The following is a 17,391-nucleotide window of genomic DNA, read 5'->3' as shown; positions in this document are numbered from 1 at the left end:
TATATCTTTGTTGTAAATTTAAATCAAATTATGCAAATTACCTCAACCTGAGAATATTAAGAATCCAAAAACAAAAACTTCACAAAAATCTGATCTTACAAAAAAAACTACTTCCTGTTAGCACTGTCAGAAATGATGAAATCAAGATGCTTATCAGAAAACTAAATCCAGATACAAGCTAACAAACGGTCTGGTTTCTTCAACTTTCACTCAGGGGCAAAAGTCTGCCTTTAAATTTAAATGAAATATCGACTGATACGAAACATTTTATCGTGATAACATCTTTTTTAGGGATGACCACAATTAATCGATTATCGATTAATTGATTGTTAGGAAATTACTCGAAACACACATTTTTGTTATCAATTTTCCGTCATGTGGAACAAACATCATGTGGTCTCATATTACACTCAGCTATCAGGGAGGTGTTTTAAGTTTAAAGCATGTTTTGATGCGAATCAGCTGTTAAAGGTGTTGCGCACAGCGGAGACGCTCAGCTGGCGGCTGCGGCTGTGCGTCAGGTTTCCACGTGCGCTTTTTAAAAGAGGATCAATACAAAACTGCTGCCAACAACAACACGGACACAAAGGTTGACAGCTTTAAACAGGATATTTCCCACCTTTGGATACAAAGGCAACAGACAGGTGGGAAATTCTGGTATGCTACGTTTGCAGATCAGCAACATCAGAGCCGTCTGAGCTTTTCTCCAGCGGGACTGATTATGATCCGGTTGCGCTCCTGGCTGACACCTGACCGAATACACATGTTTATTTTTCTCAATAAGAACGAGTAGACAGAAAACTGGACACTGTGAGTCTGAAGTACTTTTCTGTTAGTATTATGAGCCTTCACTTTATAAGATTATGTCCGCGGAGTATATTTTAATGAGCCTGATCGTTGATATTCTGCGTGTCAAACGTGTACCCGTATTCAATCCCGTCAGTTATATGCATTTTGTTGCTGTAGAAAATACAATTTAGGGGGAAAACAACCTATTTGGCATTGTTTTTGACGTAAGAATAATAATGTTTTTTCTTATAAATTAATCGATAATTGATCGTTAACATTTCCAAAAACCGATCATGGAAGATACTTAAAATGTACATCCCTAATCTTTTTCAATATCGCCCAGCTCTACTTTGGGAGACCACACACATAAGACAGTTCTGGAAGATTCTTAACATTACAATCCTCTGTACACACACACACTAGATGATTCCATTAGACTTAGACCACATACTTAACATTTGTGGTAACGATTTTGCAAAAAGAAAACATGATCAATCTTAATCCGATATTCATCTTAATAACATTTCTGATCTTTCAAACATGATTTAATTTATCATTTTGATAAATTGTTGGTTTTCAAAACAAAGAAACATGAAAAAAAGAAAAACTGGGTAAGTATTCGGGGTTTTAACATTCATGAGGTAGTAATAAAAATGTAATAGTGGTGTTGTATTCATGACATAGAGCAGAACAACAAAACAAATACATGCTTGAATTCAACCTTGTTCTTGCTTGCCGAGTTCACTATGCTGGCTTTCAAATTGGATTCACACTCTATGGCAAGCAAAAGATCATACAGTAAAGCCCTCATACATAGAGTTGGGCTGTGGCGTACACTGTTGCATCTACAGTAGGACTATTCAGTCATGACTGTGGGGAAAACAGACCCTACATACAGAACATCTGACTGAAGGGAATGAGAGCTCATCTAAACTGTTTACTGCTGAAAGTATAAGTACAAACAAAACCTAACAGCACAGTAAACAGGTTTTATGAAAACTAATACATCAGGCTAAGTAGGTTATAGACAGAAAGCCCTACACAGGAAAAAGTCATCAACAACCTCATCATGGTTTAATTACAACAAAGTTTCTTTCATAAAAGAAATGAATGACGGGGAAAGAGAAAGCCCTCATCAGACTGTTTGGCTCTGCAGCACAATGCACAGGTCTGGCAAACAAACGGCCCACAATCCAACCTGACTGCTTGAGATAGTGAAGCAGATAACAGAATGATTTACAGCACACCACTATGATTGGGTTTCAAAGTTTGTTGGTTTAGAGAAACTGTGTTTGTGTATACGTGGGCTACGTGTGTGTCTCTGGAGCGATCCAGGAGGCTGATTAAAAAGCTGGTTAAAGATCAAAGGCGATTCAAGAGGGCGGGACATGTTCAGAGTGAAATCTGTCATAATTGTAAAAAGAAAATAATGAAAAGGCCCTTTGTGATCCCACTTTGCATTAGTTTTGCCCAATGACTGTCAACATTTACCAAATACGATGGGTTAATACATCATGAGCTGGTCCATTTACAGCTTCACATGCAAAGATAGGGAATGAGCTGCCTATCAGCTGTCCATTATAAACAAAGAGTCATTCAGTGTGAACCGGAAATATGATGGTACGTTTGTTTTTTTGATGATTATGCTATTTAATTGCAGTTCAATCTCAATTCAACCAAGTGTCCTGGAGACTTACACTACCAGTCAAAAGTTTGGAAACACCTTCTCATTCAAGGGTTTGTATTTATTTTAATTATTGTAAACACTGTATATTATTACCAAATACATCAAAACTATGAAAGAACATATATGGAATTATTTAATGAACAAAAAAGTGTTAAACAAACCAGAATATGTTTTATATTTTAGATTCTGTAAAGTAGCCCCCTTTTTCCTTCATGACAGCTTTGCACACTCTTGGATTTTCCCTCAGTCTGCTTCATGAAGTGATCTCCTGGACTGGTTTCTAATTCACATGCGCCTTGTCAAGAGTTCATTGGTAGAATGACTTGCCATCTTAATGTGTTTGAAACTATTAGTTGTGTTGTTCAGAGGTAGGGTTAGTACACAATGGATAGCTCTATTTGACTACTGTTGTAATCCAGATTATGGCAAAACCAGATTATTTCATAGTTTTGATGTCTTCAGTATTAATCTACAATGTCGAAAATAATTAGAATAAATAAAAAACCTTGAATGAGAAGGTGTGTCCAAACTTTTGAGTGGTAGTGTACATGTATTTCTCCTTAGGAATGCTCTAAGATCAGAACATTTGGTCTGTCGCAATTCTTTCTCTCTTTTTAGGAGCAAAGACTTCGACGGACTTTTGAGACTTGAATCTTATAGATTGGGATTGATGGCTGGCTCTAAGCTCCCTACCTTCGTTCCGAGGTGGTTACAAGCCCTCCTCCAAGGCCAATCCAAACACTTACATTTTTTAATGGGATTTTTTTTTTAAAGGCTACAAGCAGCAAAATTTCCTCTGGGGTCACTTGAGAGTGAGAAAAAAAAAATATCTTAACCAAAAATTTAGCAAAAAATGTATCTATTTTTACTTTTTTTTTTTTTTGTTATATTTATGGGCTTTTTGCCTTTATTTGATAGGACTGCTGAAGAGAGACAGGAAATGGGGGGAGAGCGCAGAAGAAGACATGCAGGAAATGGTCGCGGCCTGGAATTGAACCAGCAACCCTTGCGACGAGGACTAGCCTCTGTATGTGGGGCACTTAGACTGCTAGACCACCAGCGCCCAATCTATTTTTACTTTAATGGATTCAAATATGCAATTTTAGATCATTCTAAATTTGTATTTTCTTTTTTTTTGGAAGGCATCTTGGGACCCTCTGATCAGTGTCTTGAGACCCACAGGGGGTCCCAACCCCCACTTTGGGAACCTCAGATGTAAACAAAGGGTGGATATGCATCACACAGGTGCAGGGTGAAAAAATACAAGGGCAAGAAAACAGAGAAAACAACAGAGGCCTGCATTGTTGCTCAATGCTGCAAAAAGTCCAATAATAACAACACCTCACACTAATGGTCTAAGTCTGACAAAGACCAAACATTGTGATTATTATTATACATTCAGTATCTATAATGTAAAAACATTAGATTTCCTCACAGTTGGGAACATAAGAGTGCAAATCCAGATTTTTTTCTCTAATCCCAGCACACCATGCAGCGTCTCTTAAGCTGTGCTGCTGACAACACTGTCAGTCGAGGAGTGAACCACAGTGAATGGCGGGAGAGGAGGCTGCACCAGCGTCAAGTTCAAAGGGGATTAAACGGGCCTTACTGACAGTCTTTGCCAAAGCAGGGGGCGTTGGAGCAGCTCACAGAGTGAAGTCATGCGGTCCTGCTGTGCCTCTGCTACAACCAGCCCCATCTTTGTTCCTACATTGAGTTCGCCTTTAAAAACAAACATCCATAATTCATAGATACTAACGGTAAACAGGGCTCTTCATGCACAGACAACTTATGTACTAAGGCCAGTCGGTTGACACATAGACCGCTGCACACTGAAATAACTTTTCCATGCTTGTGAGTAAAGACATTTCAGTGCGCAGGGGTCTATTTGTTATTACCCATAATTCATTGATTTATATCCTATTAAAGCTTTTTTATTGATGTTTCCAGTAAAGAGATTTTGCGAGCTATTTGTTCATATAATTTAAGTTGGTATTTATTTGATCATATAGTTTGTTAATGTGAATAAGAACAGGTGGATAGAAGGATAATCATAGATGTTCCAAGTAAGACAGGCTTTGTAAACTGTTGCTGTTTCACTCTGTTATATTATCACATAATTAAAATGTTGATCCAACAAAAAAAACATCTCTTTAAATCATGGAACTAAACGGGGTACACACAGTCAAAGGTTCTTATATTAAGCAGGACACAGAGGCAGTTTTTTTCTCAGTGTTATTTTCCTGATATAACTTTTGATATGAAACTAAATTTCCAGTATTTTTTAAAATCAATTTATTATTCCCATTTGATGTTATGATTTAGTGGCAGCCTTTTTACAATTTGCATGGGTGATGTATTAATAATAATTAATAAATAGTAATTGATAGGACTGATATAGGGCTTTTCTAAGTCGCTTTGCATGAGGGGTGCAAAAAATTTAAATAAAATAAAGTAAAGTAAAGTAAAATAAAATGTAATAAAATAGAATACAATTTTATGAAATAAAAGAAAAAAAATACAAAATCTAATCAAATTTAATACAATAAAATTCAATAAAAATCAATACAATATAGGGCTCCGTTGGTCTAGCGATCCAAGCACACGCCCAACATACAGTACAGAGGCTGCAGGCCTTGTTGCAGAGATCCTAGGTTAGACTCCCGTCCTCTACCATTTGCTTCTTGTCTTCCCCCACTCTGCTTCCCACACTTCCTGTCTCTCTTCAGCTGTCCTATCCAATAAAGCCAAAGATTTTCAAAAATATAACTTAAACTAAAAGTAAAATATAATTAAAATAATCTGTCATTGGTGTCACATGACCTTGGTTTTTTTGCTCAAGCCCCAGAATCAGAAATACTTTATTTATCCCAGGAAGGGAAATTCAGTCATTACAGAGCTCTTAAAAACAGTATGAAAAAAAAGTTGAAATATTTATAGAAGAAGGAGTAAGATAAGATGTAATATGAATAAGATGAAATAAAATAAAGATGAAATAAAATTAAATTAAATAATTAGAGTATATACAAAAGCTCAAATATATGTATTTTTTCACACCTCAACAAGTCTCTGCAACGTCTTGAGGACAGGAACCTTCTTCCTGACTCTTAAAACATTGAATAGCCCACATTTTCTGTGTGGTTTCTCACCTTTAGGGTAGTTAGTTAATCAGATTTGAATTTTTCATTTAAATGACAAGGAAATTAGTAGCCTGAGAACATCCCGACACAAATAATTCCTTCACAGATAACAAAGCCAAAAACAAGTCTCGCAAAAGTGAGATGACAGACACAACATCCAGGCTGTAGTGTAAACAAGCTCTCACTTGAGAAACTTTGTTAGTGCTGTCTTGGCTACACTCCTCATTTGTTTCTGTCACCTGCTTGCCAAATCAGATATGATCACCATGCTCGATAACATCCATTTAACCTTCTTTAAGACTGCCAACACTCCATGAAGACAACAAACACAGCAGAAGCAGAGCAGAGGAGGGAATCAGATAGAGATAGACAGAGAGCTAATTAAAAAATGATCAAGAGGCAAAGTTAGAAAACAGAGAGGAAGAGGTAGAAAAGGTGATGTGAGTAATAGGAGGTAATAAAAAGCAAAAGGAGAAGAGAGGAAAAAATGAGCTTTTTAAAAAAATATGTGTGTTAAAGGTTGATGAGGGTTCACACAGTTATCTTTCAAAGACATTCAGGCAGAATTATGTCATCAGTCACACACACACACACACACACACACACACACACACACACACACACACACACACACACACACACACACACACACACTCACATCTGCTACCCAGGAGACAGTTTGCTTCATCATAACAGCTGCCACATAATTCAGACAGACAAGCCCATCAATTATAAACAACCAGTCCAGTAAAAATAGTCACTCTGCTGCAGCAGGAACACGTGGAACACAACTCTGACCCTGAAAATACTTCATCTTCTGACATACGTCTCTTGAACGTCAAATACGTCTCCTGAACATCAAATACGTCTCCTGAACATCATGTCTCCTGAACATCACATACTTCTCCTGAACATCACATACTTCTCCTGAACATCACATACTTCTCCTGAACATCACGACTCCTGAACATCATGTCTTCTGAACATCACATACTTCTCCTGAACATCACGTCTCCTGAACATCACATCTCCTGAACATCACATCTCCTGAACATCACATACTTCTCCTGAACATCACGTCTCCTGAACATCATGTCTCCTGAACATCACGTCTCCTGAAAATCACATACTTCTCCTGAACATCACGTCTCCTGAACATCATGTCTCCTGAACATCACGTCTCCTGAACATCATGTCTCCTGAACATCACGTCTCCTGAACATCACATACTTCTCCTGAACATCACGTCTCCTGAACATCACGTCTCCTGAACATCACGTCTCCTGAACATCACGTCTCCTGAACATCACGTCTCCTGAACATCACGTCTCCTGAACATCATGTCTCCTGAACATCACGTCTCCTGAAAATCACATACTTCTCCTGAACATCACGTCTCCTGAACATCATGTCTCCTGAACATCACGTCTCCTGAACATCACGTCTCCTGAACATCACGTCTCCTGAACATCACGTCTCCTGAACATCATGTCTCCTGAACATCACGTCTCCTGAACATCACGTCTCCTGAACATCATGTCTCCTGAACATCACGTCTCCTGAACGTCACATCTCCTGAAAATCACATTCTTCTCCTGAACATCATGTCTCCTGAACATCACGTCTCCTGAAAATCACATTCTTCTCCTGAACATCACGTCTCCTGAAAATCACATACTTCTCCTGAACATCAAGTCTCCTGAACATCATGTCTCCTGAACATCACGTCGCCTGAACATCAAATACGTCTCCTGAACATCACATACGTCTCCTGAACAACACATACGTCTCATGGTCGTCACACACATCTCCTGGACTTCGCACGCATCTCCCAAACATTGCATACGTCTCCTGAACATCACATACGTCTCCTGAACATCACATACGTCTCCTGAACATCACATACGTCTCCTGAACATCACATACGTAGGGCTGGGCAGTAATTCGGTATCGACTAATATGAAAAATGTTATCGTGATAACATCTTTTTCAATATCACCCAGCTCTACAATACGTGTCCTGAACATCACATACGTCTCCTGGAGGTCACATACTAAGGGCAGGGCAATAATATGATATCGACTGATAGACTTTTTTTTTATCATGATAACATCTTTTTCAATATCGCCCAGCTCTACAATACGTGTCCTTAACATCACATACGTCTCCTGGAGTTCACATACTAAGGGCTGGGCATTAATTCGGTATCAACTAATATGAAAAATGTTATCGTGATAACATCTTTTTTAATATCGCCCAGCTCTTCAAATACGTGTCCTGAACATCACATACTTCTCCTGGACGTAACACTGGTCTCCTGGACGTAACATACATCTCCTGAACGTCGCATACGTCTCCTGAAACATCACATACATAGGGCTGGGCAATAATTCGATATTGATTGATATGAATATTGCCCAGCTCTACACATCTCCAGGACATCACATACTTCTCTGTCAAACATCTCCTTTTTAAAGCGTTTTAAATGGTGCTTTTATCCAAAGAGATTATGAATATTAACATTTTAAACAAAGCATGGCCTCTAAAACTGAGAACACTCACCGTTTTAATTTGAGTCCCTCAGCTAAAGCTCTTGTCCACAGTGATTTAATTGACGCGTTTTTAGTCTCTGTCTAACGTATAAACTCATCTCTCCTTTCATCTGGTACTTGTCATGTCTGCACTCTCAGTCAGTGCAATTGAATGTATCAAACTCTTTTAACCTTGTTGCATAAATCCCTGAGCAGGATGAAAAACAAGCTTCCCTGCTAGAAAACAACCCCATTATTTAAAGTTATTTTCAGGGTTGTTCAGTGAAACCTTACTACATCATTCATGCTTAATATTTGAGCTGGGATATCTGGTATTCCTAACAGTGTTTTTATTTATCAGATAAAATTGGCAATCATTTTATTGTCATCCAATCAACTTAAAAACATGAAGGAACAAAAACATTACTCAGGTCCAGCAGCATACACAATATATAAAAAGCCAAAAATAGACCCTATAAATAAAAATACATAACCTAAAAGCTTAAGTATGAAAAAGTATGAAATAGAAGACAACATACCACTATATTCAGTATATATCAGTTTTAATTTCAGCACGCCAATTGATAATTTAGATGCCTGTGCCTAACCTTAACCTCTCTGCTGTAGTTTGTTTTGCCAAATAAGTGTCAGGATACGTAAATTATCGTTTCCCCCTTCATGATGTAAACAGTATTACCTTGATCCACTTAATCCTAGTGGGGAATTCCCCAAGAATGAATTGCAGCCACTAATACCATCAACAAGTGCACACCATTTGCCCCAATTGGCTCTGTCTCAAGCTCTAATTCATCAAGCAGATTGCTCCAACGATATTAAAGTGTAAAAAAAAACATAAATGTTTTGCTGCTCTGTGCAGTTTGCTCCAGTTTTGTACCTGATTGCAACTGAGGTGAGCTGCTACATATCTACTGTGTGCTGGACAGATCTGCAGAAGATGGCAAGGAGGCACCTTTACAAAACACAGGGAAATCAGGGTTGACTTGTTTTGTTTCCAGTGTGGTCAGGGTCAGGACTGGCTCTAGTCTCTAACAGGATCTCTTAAAACCTCAATGACTGAGTTAACCACAGTATCTAAGGTTTATCATGCTTGATTCTTGGGGGCTCAGAGCCAGCACAGCCAATGTCTTAAGAGCCTGGACGGACGTAATTCAGTCTGCCCAAACCTGGCAAAAGCAGCTTACAGGCCACACTTTAGGGATTACTGATTCCAAAACAAAGTGCCTTTAAGTATTACGGAAGAACTTTTTGGGGTACAAATAACAACTGATATACACTTCACAACATTTGAACATCCCAGAGAAGTGTGATCATGAAGGTGCAGGGAACGTATTTTGCTTTGAAACAGGGATGATGGGTTCAAAGTACAGCTCCATTCCACAAAACTCCTCCATTACCGCACTATTAAGAGAGAACAGAGCGCTCCATTTCTCCCTCTTCTCCCTTTCGCTCTCAGATCTCATCGCCGCCTTTGAAAAATGAACCCGCTGAGATTGCAAAGTGAGTCTGTGTTAGCGAGCCTCTTCAAATAACAAGATGGTGGATCTATGTGCTCAGCTAAAAAAAATGCCTCAATTTCATATGGGACACGAGGTTCGCAAACAGAACATTTTCAGGATGGCAGTGACGGTAAACAGAAACACCTGCAGGGTGGAAGTCAACAGCAGGCAGCCAAAATGCTGGTGCACTTCTGCCACAGCAGCCTGTAAATCAATCCACATCATTCTTCATGCTGGTTTGGCAAGTTACCTCTCATGATTCGGAGGTATAATTTAAAAACCAAAGCAATCAAAAGAGTGTTTTTCCAGCACAGGCTAATATTCTGCCAAGCTCTAATAATCTCCCTGGCTAGCTGTGTTTTCACTGTCAACACGGGCTGGACGGAGTATGGGTACAGAATGCACAGTAAGTCTAACATATTGGAAGTTGATTTTTACTTGTAGATTCACAGCAATATTTCTGAACTAAGAAACAAAGCTCATACGGTCATTCATTTTTGTGAACTGGCATTTCAATGAGAGCGGATTTAGTCTAACGGTTACATTTACACACAAGATGTTAAAACCCCAGAATAAAGTGTGAAAAAAAAAGTATAAATACCTGATCTGGAAATACGTCACAGTATTACATAATGTAAACCTTACAAAACCTCTCCATTTAAAAAGATTATTAAATAATGAAAGAAGTCATTAGACTAAATCTCTATCTTCCTGTAACATATTAAAACAAACGAAACTCCTAAGAGTCGAAGACTGCCAAAGGAGGGAGGGTCAGAACACTCATTCCCATGGCAAGCAAACCCTTCCATTAAAATGTACCTTACTGTAGCTCTGAGCATGTATGTTTGTTTTATAGTATGGCCAAGTCTTCAGATATTCACTCCAACAATTTTTCCACGCTAAGACGTAGAGGTGAACAATATAGCCTCAAAATTTTATCACAGTATTTCAAGAATATTTGTGATAATGTTATATATGAAGAGGTCATTTGCAATAATAGATAACTCAGTTTTTATGAATTTTCAAAAAACACATGTACTTTTAATATATATTTTAAATAAATTTACGTTTTTAAGATACCTCTTACCTCTTAATGTCACATTTTCTTAGTCAAAGCCACTCAACTTCAGTTGGTTGATAATACCTAAAGCTAGTAATGGGAAAAAATGTTTTTTGAAACATTTTGAAATTCATAAAAACAAGTGATCTGTTTTTGCAAATGAACACTTCATATGATGATATTTTCTATATATAATATGGCATAGCCCAACTAAGACGTGCATTACAGATAATGAAGCAGTTGTTAAAGGAGTTGATCTACAGGTAAAAATATTCTATTTCAGCATGCCAATTGATTATTTAGACCCCTGTACCTAACCTTCACCTCTCTACTGTAGTTTGTTTGGCCAAATAAGTGTCAGGATACGTGAATTATCGTTTCCCCCTTCATGATGTAAACAGTGTTACCATGATCCACTTAGTCCTAGGGGGGAATTCCCCAAGAATGGATTGCGGCCACTAATACCATCAACAAGTGCACATCCATTCTTGCACTCAAGTGGCAACCTCCGGTTTCAAACTGTGAAGCCCACGCGGAAATGTTATAAACTGCATTCATCGAGAATCAGCTTGAGGCTGGCTGCCACGGAAACCACATAGACATGAATGGGAAAAAGACGATCTTTGCAGCATTAATAAACATGTTTACAGCCTGGTTCAAAAAACGGCTTGACCCTACGCAGCTAATTTCTCTCCCCACAGATGGGTGACGTCACGGATACTACGTCCATATTTTATACAGTCTATGGATGCACTACTAACATGTATCTTAGTTAAGGCAGTATAAGAGATGGTTATATTCATATCAAAATGTAACGCTTTCTTGTGTGGAGATAATTCCATTAGATTAATTCAATTCATCTGCAGATAACCGTCGTACCTTAAAGGGACAGTTCATTGTATTTGAAGTGGGGTTATATGAGGTACATATCAATAATAAGGGTATTAGCCACAGGGGATGCCAGTCAGCTCAGCCCTTTTGTAGAGAAAGGGGCCAGAATAGAAGCCATGACCTATCAATTGCTGTAGACCGGGTTAAATCTACCACATAATTCAGCAAACTCAAACAAACTCCAACCCAAACACTAATGTCTGTGTAACTGTACTCTCTTTTGGGTTTTTTTCAGCACTTCACTTTGCTGTCTGTCTGTTTGGTTAAGATGATTCATCATGAATAAAATGATGGTCTTGGAGAGAGGAGAATTAACTACAACACCAGGTTCAGCCTGCATTGGTAGTATACTGTATTAAGTAGACGTTTGAGTTCAGGATTGATTTGTGTATGATATCTTTATCTCTTTTCACAGAGAGTTAGAATCCTTTAATAATTTTTGAGAATATAATTGGATTACTGTGTGAGAAATACTGTTAAAAACTCACCAGAAAGTGATATGAATGCAGGAAGTAACCATTTATTATTCAAATGAAGAGTTACATAAGAAGTGCTGCCTCAGAACCAAAGTGTAGAAAACAGACTGATAAGCTATCTTGATAAGCTAGCTGTTTTTTGGCAAGAGTGCCCTTCACCTGAGTATTGTTGTTTACTTTTTATGAAACCCATGTTAACTTTGAATTAAGCAACAATGTCCAAGACTGAATGTACTTGAAGTCTTTGTCAACACTTGTGGGAAATGTGGTGAAAGATACAAAATGGCCGATTATTCTTTTTTGTTGGGACTAGATTTTTCAAAATAGGGAAAGAAGTTTGATTTTACTTGCAAACCAGTCTTAGGAATAAACATGAAAAAATGTGGTGATACATTTGAGATTGTGATTCTTCCATAAAAGGAAAAAAAGCCATATCGCCCACCCATAATCTTAACTTTTATATTCTTGGGAAAATGTTATCTTGAACTTTAAATAATCTTGAGATTCATGACTTGGTCTTCAAGAGTCTTCTAAGCATTTATTTAATATTATAATTAAAATCTCTATATCTGATGTTCTGGGTCGGGAATTTTCAGACATGGAATCTTTGGCAAAAATAAGTCCGTCCATTGCAAACAGATGCTTGAAAACTTCAGATGTTTGGCATCAGTTCCCATATATCAAAGAGAGAGTGTAGGGTTTCTTTGCAGAGCTGCTATTATGTACTTAACCGTCATTCACCCATCATACAAGAGTGAATTTAGAACAGGCAAATCTGAAGCTGCACACGAAACATTCCTGATGTAAATAAGATACAAAACTTTTATTTTTTTTTCCTCTGGCAAATATTACACTCACTACTATCACTTTACTATGGCTGTCCTTGTTGGTCAGTTAGGTTCCAGAGAAGCCACAGGTCTACACCACAAGACCAAGCTCCCACTTGCGCAGCCTGATCTTGTGGTTTGAAACTGTGGGAACTATAGCGAATGTAGATAATCATAGTGGAACAAGAGATGATAAAGGCAGGTTTAAAATCGAGTAACTTACAACTCCTTGAGGCAGGAGACTGCCTGAAGCACACTGAACAATTGAGAAGAGCTGGTAAGTATGAGTGGCGAAAGAGTGCACCAACAGCAAAAGAAAGGGAAAAAAATACCCCAATCTAGGCCCCTCAAAGTTGGTTTAATATCAAGAGCTGGCGCTTTCTGTCTTTTTTTCCACACACACACACACACACACACACACACACACACACACACACACACACACACACACACACACACACACACACACACACACACACACACACACACACACACACACACACACACACACACACACTCACACACTCACGAAAGCAGTATAGCCTCAGACCTGGCAAGCAGTGCTCAAGTTCTTGGAGCAGCTTTCTCTCTAATTTAAAGTTGATTGCCGTGGGCCCTCTGTGTGTGACTAGTGAAATATGAGTGTGGAGAAGAGAGTATGAAGGCTTGGACTGAGTTAGCTCTCTGTGTGCTCATGATTACGAGTGTGTGCATGCACGAGCGTACTGGGCGCCTGAGTGTGGGCCTATGTACAGTATATGTGCATGCATGAGTCTCCGGGTCCAAGGTTTAGGGGAACTTGTGCACACTGTGAATACTGTGTGTGTGTGTGTGTGTGTGTGTGTGTGTGTGTGTGTGTGTGTGTGTGTGTGTGTGTGTGTGTGTGTGTTTTGGCCAGAGTTAGTGCAGAGATTGGACTGCTGGTGGGAGCTGTCTGCAGGGAATCAGGCAAAGCACAGGGCCAGATGAATAACAGTACCTTTCTCAGACCAGAATGAGGTGTTAGGAGGGGAGCTAAACTGAACAGAGCCATACACAAAGAGAGAACAGAAGTAAACGTATGCATATTTATCAAACTATACAAATGAAAGTCTCAGTTAAATGGATTTCTCTGATTGGTTAATCCTTTCCTTGAGAGCAACTCCCAGAACACGACTTCAACCAGGAAGCAATTCTCTTGGTACTTGTGTTCCAGCAAATAACTTAACTTTGAAGTCGCCTTTAGAGTAGTTTTAAAAGTGATGAAATCATAACACCTTACAGTAAATATGACTATATAAAGCTAAGCTTAAATATGTATTTTTAAGTGTACGCCAAAGTGTGTAGAAGTCAGGCATATCTGAAAAGGGCATTGCAACATCCTGGGAAATCTGAGTATTTTGGGTTTCCCATTTCCTTGAATGTATCTTTTGTGTCTGAGTCCAAAGAGCATGTTTGTTCACTCTGTGTTGTGTGTAGTTTTTTAGGCCACGATGTTTGTAAAGTAAAACAACACTCTAATTGCTCTTTTATAGCGACAGATGATTTGGGATTCCAAAGGTTAAACAGCAAGGTGCCTGGTGTCTGTCTATTCCCTCGCTCTGTGTATATTCAGCTTCCCAGTGGCAACATGGTTGAGTAACTGGAAGAGCTGATGTTCTGTTCACATCATTCCTTAAATGTAATTGGAATGTAAGCAGCAGATGAAACTAAGGGATGGTTTTTCCTGACCAGGACATGTAGGCAGTGAAGAGATTGTTTATTAAAGAGTGAATTCTGCTGTAATCTCCTGAGATAATCCAAGGAGTGGCCAGGTGTTCCTCTCGGCTCAGACATGGACAGCAATAAAGCAAGTAAACAGCATTTTCTGACAAATATAAATACATTTTTAGATTTTGGGACAATTCTTTAAACATGTATCTAACCAATCAGCACTCGTTGTCATATTCAGGGTTTTTAACAGTTTTTGACGCAGCCTGTTGTCCATTAAATGTCAGCTCTGTGTATTAGAAAGAAATGAATAGCTAACTGTGCAAGCCTGAAGTCCACTGGAGTGTGTAGAGTGGAACGGAAACAGAGATATAAGGGTTCTTTAATGTTCATTTTCATGAGCCATCTAAATGGTTAACATACAATGCTTGGAAGAGACAAACGTTATTAAGAGAACTGCTGATTCTGCTGTCTGAAAGCTCGTTTGGACCAATAACCTTTTACCAAATGGCGGGAAATGGCAACAGGTGACCACCAGGAAACTAATCTTTCAAGGTGAGATCATCTCTTCTCCCAAGGAGCCAACAGGAACAAGCCACATACCAAAGCAGAAAGTCACAATCAAGACACTCCACTGGGATTTAGTCAGTCCCATTTAAAACAGTCAAATGTGACTATTAAACTACTGAAACGCAACAAACCAATAACAAATCAAGCAACTTCTGAGCATAACCCAAAAAACCTTAATTAGACCTGAGGTTCCCTCTTCACCTCGAGGCAAAGGTTGAGACCATAGACTGTATACTGGACATAGATTCATAGAGTTTTGGCGCCTATCATTGGCGGTTGCCATATTGGAAATGCTGACTCAACCTATCTTTGGCTGATCTAGTGTGAGACAAAGAGGTTGACTTTAGGCGGACCTTTAGCCTTTTCATTAACAGCTACAGTGTGCCCGCCTGGCAGCCAAGTTAAGGCTGATTTATACTTTTGCGTCTCCCCTACGCAGCAGGGGCTGACGCGGACATGAGCCCCACATACTTCTGCGTCGATGTGTCCGTGTCGTGCAGTAATTCTCCGCCGAAACGCTAGAGGGCAGTGTGGTCTCTCTGATAGCCGGTCGCCTACATCCGGCCCGCTACAATCTCTGTTTACTTTTCCATGGTGATTCAGAGCGTGTTCTGTTAATCTACAGCTGATACATGTTGCTGTTTATCATACAGACATGATTACATGAAGAATAGAGAGGAGGAGATGAAATACACGGCCGATGTGTGGCCGATGTCCGGGATCCCGGAAGTGCTGTGAATGCGGGAAAGACAAAGCCGCCGAACGGACCAATCACAGAGCTTGCGGTCCGCGTCGGCTCTACGGGGAGTTACATTTTGGAGGAGGTGCACGTCAGCTACGTGCGTAGGCCTCTGCGTAGGTACGGGAGCTACGCGGACCTACGGCGTAGGCTACGCCGTCAGTTCGACGCAGAAGTATAAATCAGCCTTTAGCCAAGCACCTCAATGAAGAAAACTCAAAAGTTTAATATCTTCAAAAATAACAAATTATAAAGAAATCACAATGTGTGCCAATAGAGAAGTTATCTAATGAGAATTAAACCAGACCATAAATATGTATTTTTTTGCTGTCGTTTTTGAATAAGTGTGTTTGTGGTTTCTGGTGATTCTGTTGCCAGCCTCAAGCGGATACTCCATGAACTGCATTTTTTAACACTAAAGGCTGATTTACACTTCTACGAATCAGTGATCGACGCAGACATGAGTACTACATACTTGTGCATCGATGTGTCCGTGACCCCCAGCAATTCTCTGCCGAATCGCTTGAGGTCAGTGTGGTCTCTCTGGTAGTCGGGCCGCCTGTTTCCGGTCTCGCTATGATGTCTGTTTACTTTTTCACAGCGATTCAGAGTGTATGATGTTAATTTACAGCTGCTTCTGTTTATCATACAGACATGATTACAGAGGGAAATAGAGAGGGCATGTCAGCAGAGATGAAATGCATGGTTGATATGCAGTGATCCTTGAAGTGCTGTAAAAGTGGGAAATACAATGCGGCAGAGCGGACCAATCACAGGGCTTGCGGTCTGCATGGATTAAAGTTCAAGATTCAATAGTTACATTTTAAAGGAGGTGCGCGTCAGCTACGTGTGTAGGCCTCTGTGGAGGTACAGGACCTGCAGCATAGTCTGTCGATTCGACGCACAAGTATAAACCAGGCTTTAGGCACTGGCTTCATATTTGTAAAACTGGAGGTCACAGCTTAGGTAACACTTTAAGAAGCACAACTCCTTAATGGCTGTGTTAAAATATTCCTAGTATTTACTTCAAATGTAAAATTTAAAGAATACAATTAAGTTATATTATGTTATGCATAAAATAGATGCAAGGAAGTGATGCAGGCTCATCTCTTGTACCTTAGTGTGGCTTTCATACAAAGGCAGTCTGGATTCGAAGAGGTCCTGAAGCTATAAAAAGTGAAGAATCTACCTTAATGGTATGAAGACTGACTGATGTGTAGCTTAAGATGGGGAGACATTACTGAGGAACAAATTGAGGCCAATTTCGAGCAAAAACACTTGGAGTCTTCAACCACCTACCATCCCTGCCCCTATTCCCATGAAGCCCCCAGGCCTCGTCTTTCTGCTCGGTGTGTTTGCATTCCTGTTGAGCTCTATTTAAGGCTTCATCACTCCACTGGCTGGAGGAATGCACATCTGTAGTGAAATCCAGTCCCACTGTTGTTTTCTGTCCATCTGTCTGTCTGTCTGTCTAT

The 17,391-nt window shown here is 39.4% G+C and overlaps 1 protein-coding gene across 1 annotated transcript in view; it reads right to left on the bottom strand.

The window, feature by feature from the left end:
* Positions 1 to 17,391, bottom strand: part of il11ra (interleukin 11 receptor, alpha) — a 64,047-nt gene that overhangs the window by 45,541 nt on the left and 1,115 nt on the right. The gene's annotated exons all lie outside the window — the stretch shown is intronic.

Source organism: Notolabrus celidotus, chromosome 19 (assembly GCF_009762535.1).
Source record: "Notolabrus celidotus isolate fNotCel1 chromosome 19, fNotCel1.pri, whole genome shotgun sequence".
In the NCBI taxonomy this organism is placed as follows: domain Eukaryota; kingdom Metazoa; phylum Chordata; class Actinopteri; order Labriformes; family Labridae; genus Notolabrus; species Notolabrus celidotus.
This window is presented reverse-complemented; position numbering and strand designations above follow the sequence as displayed.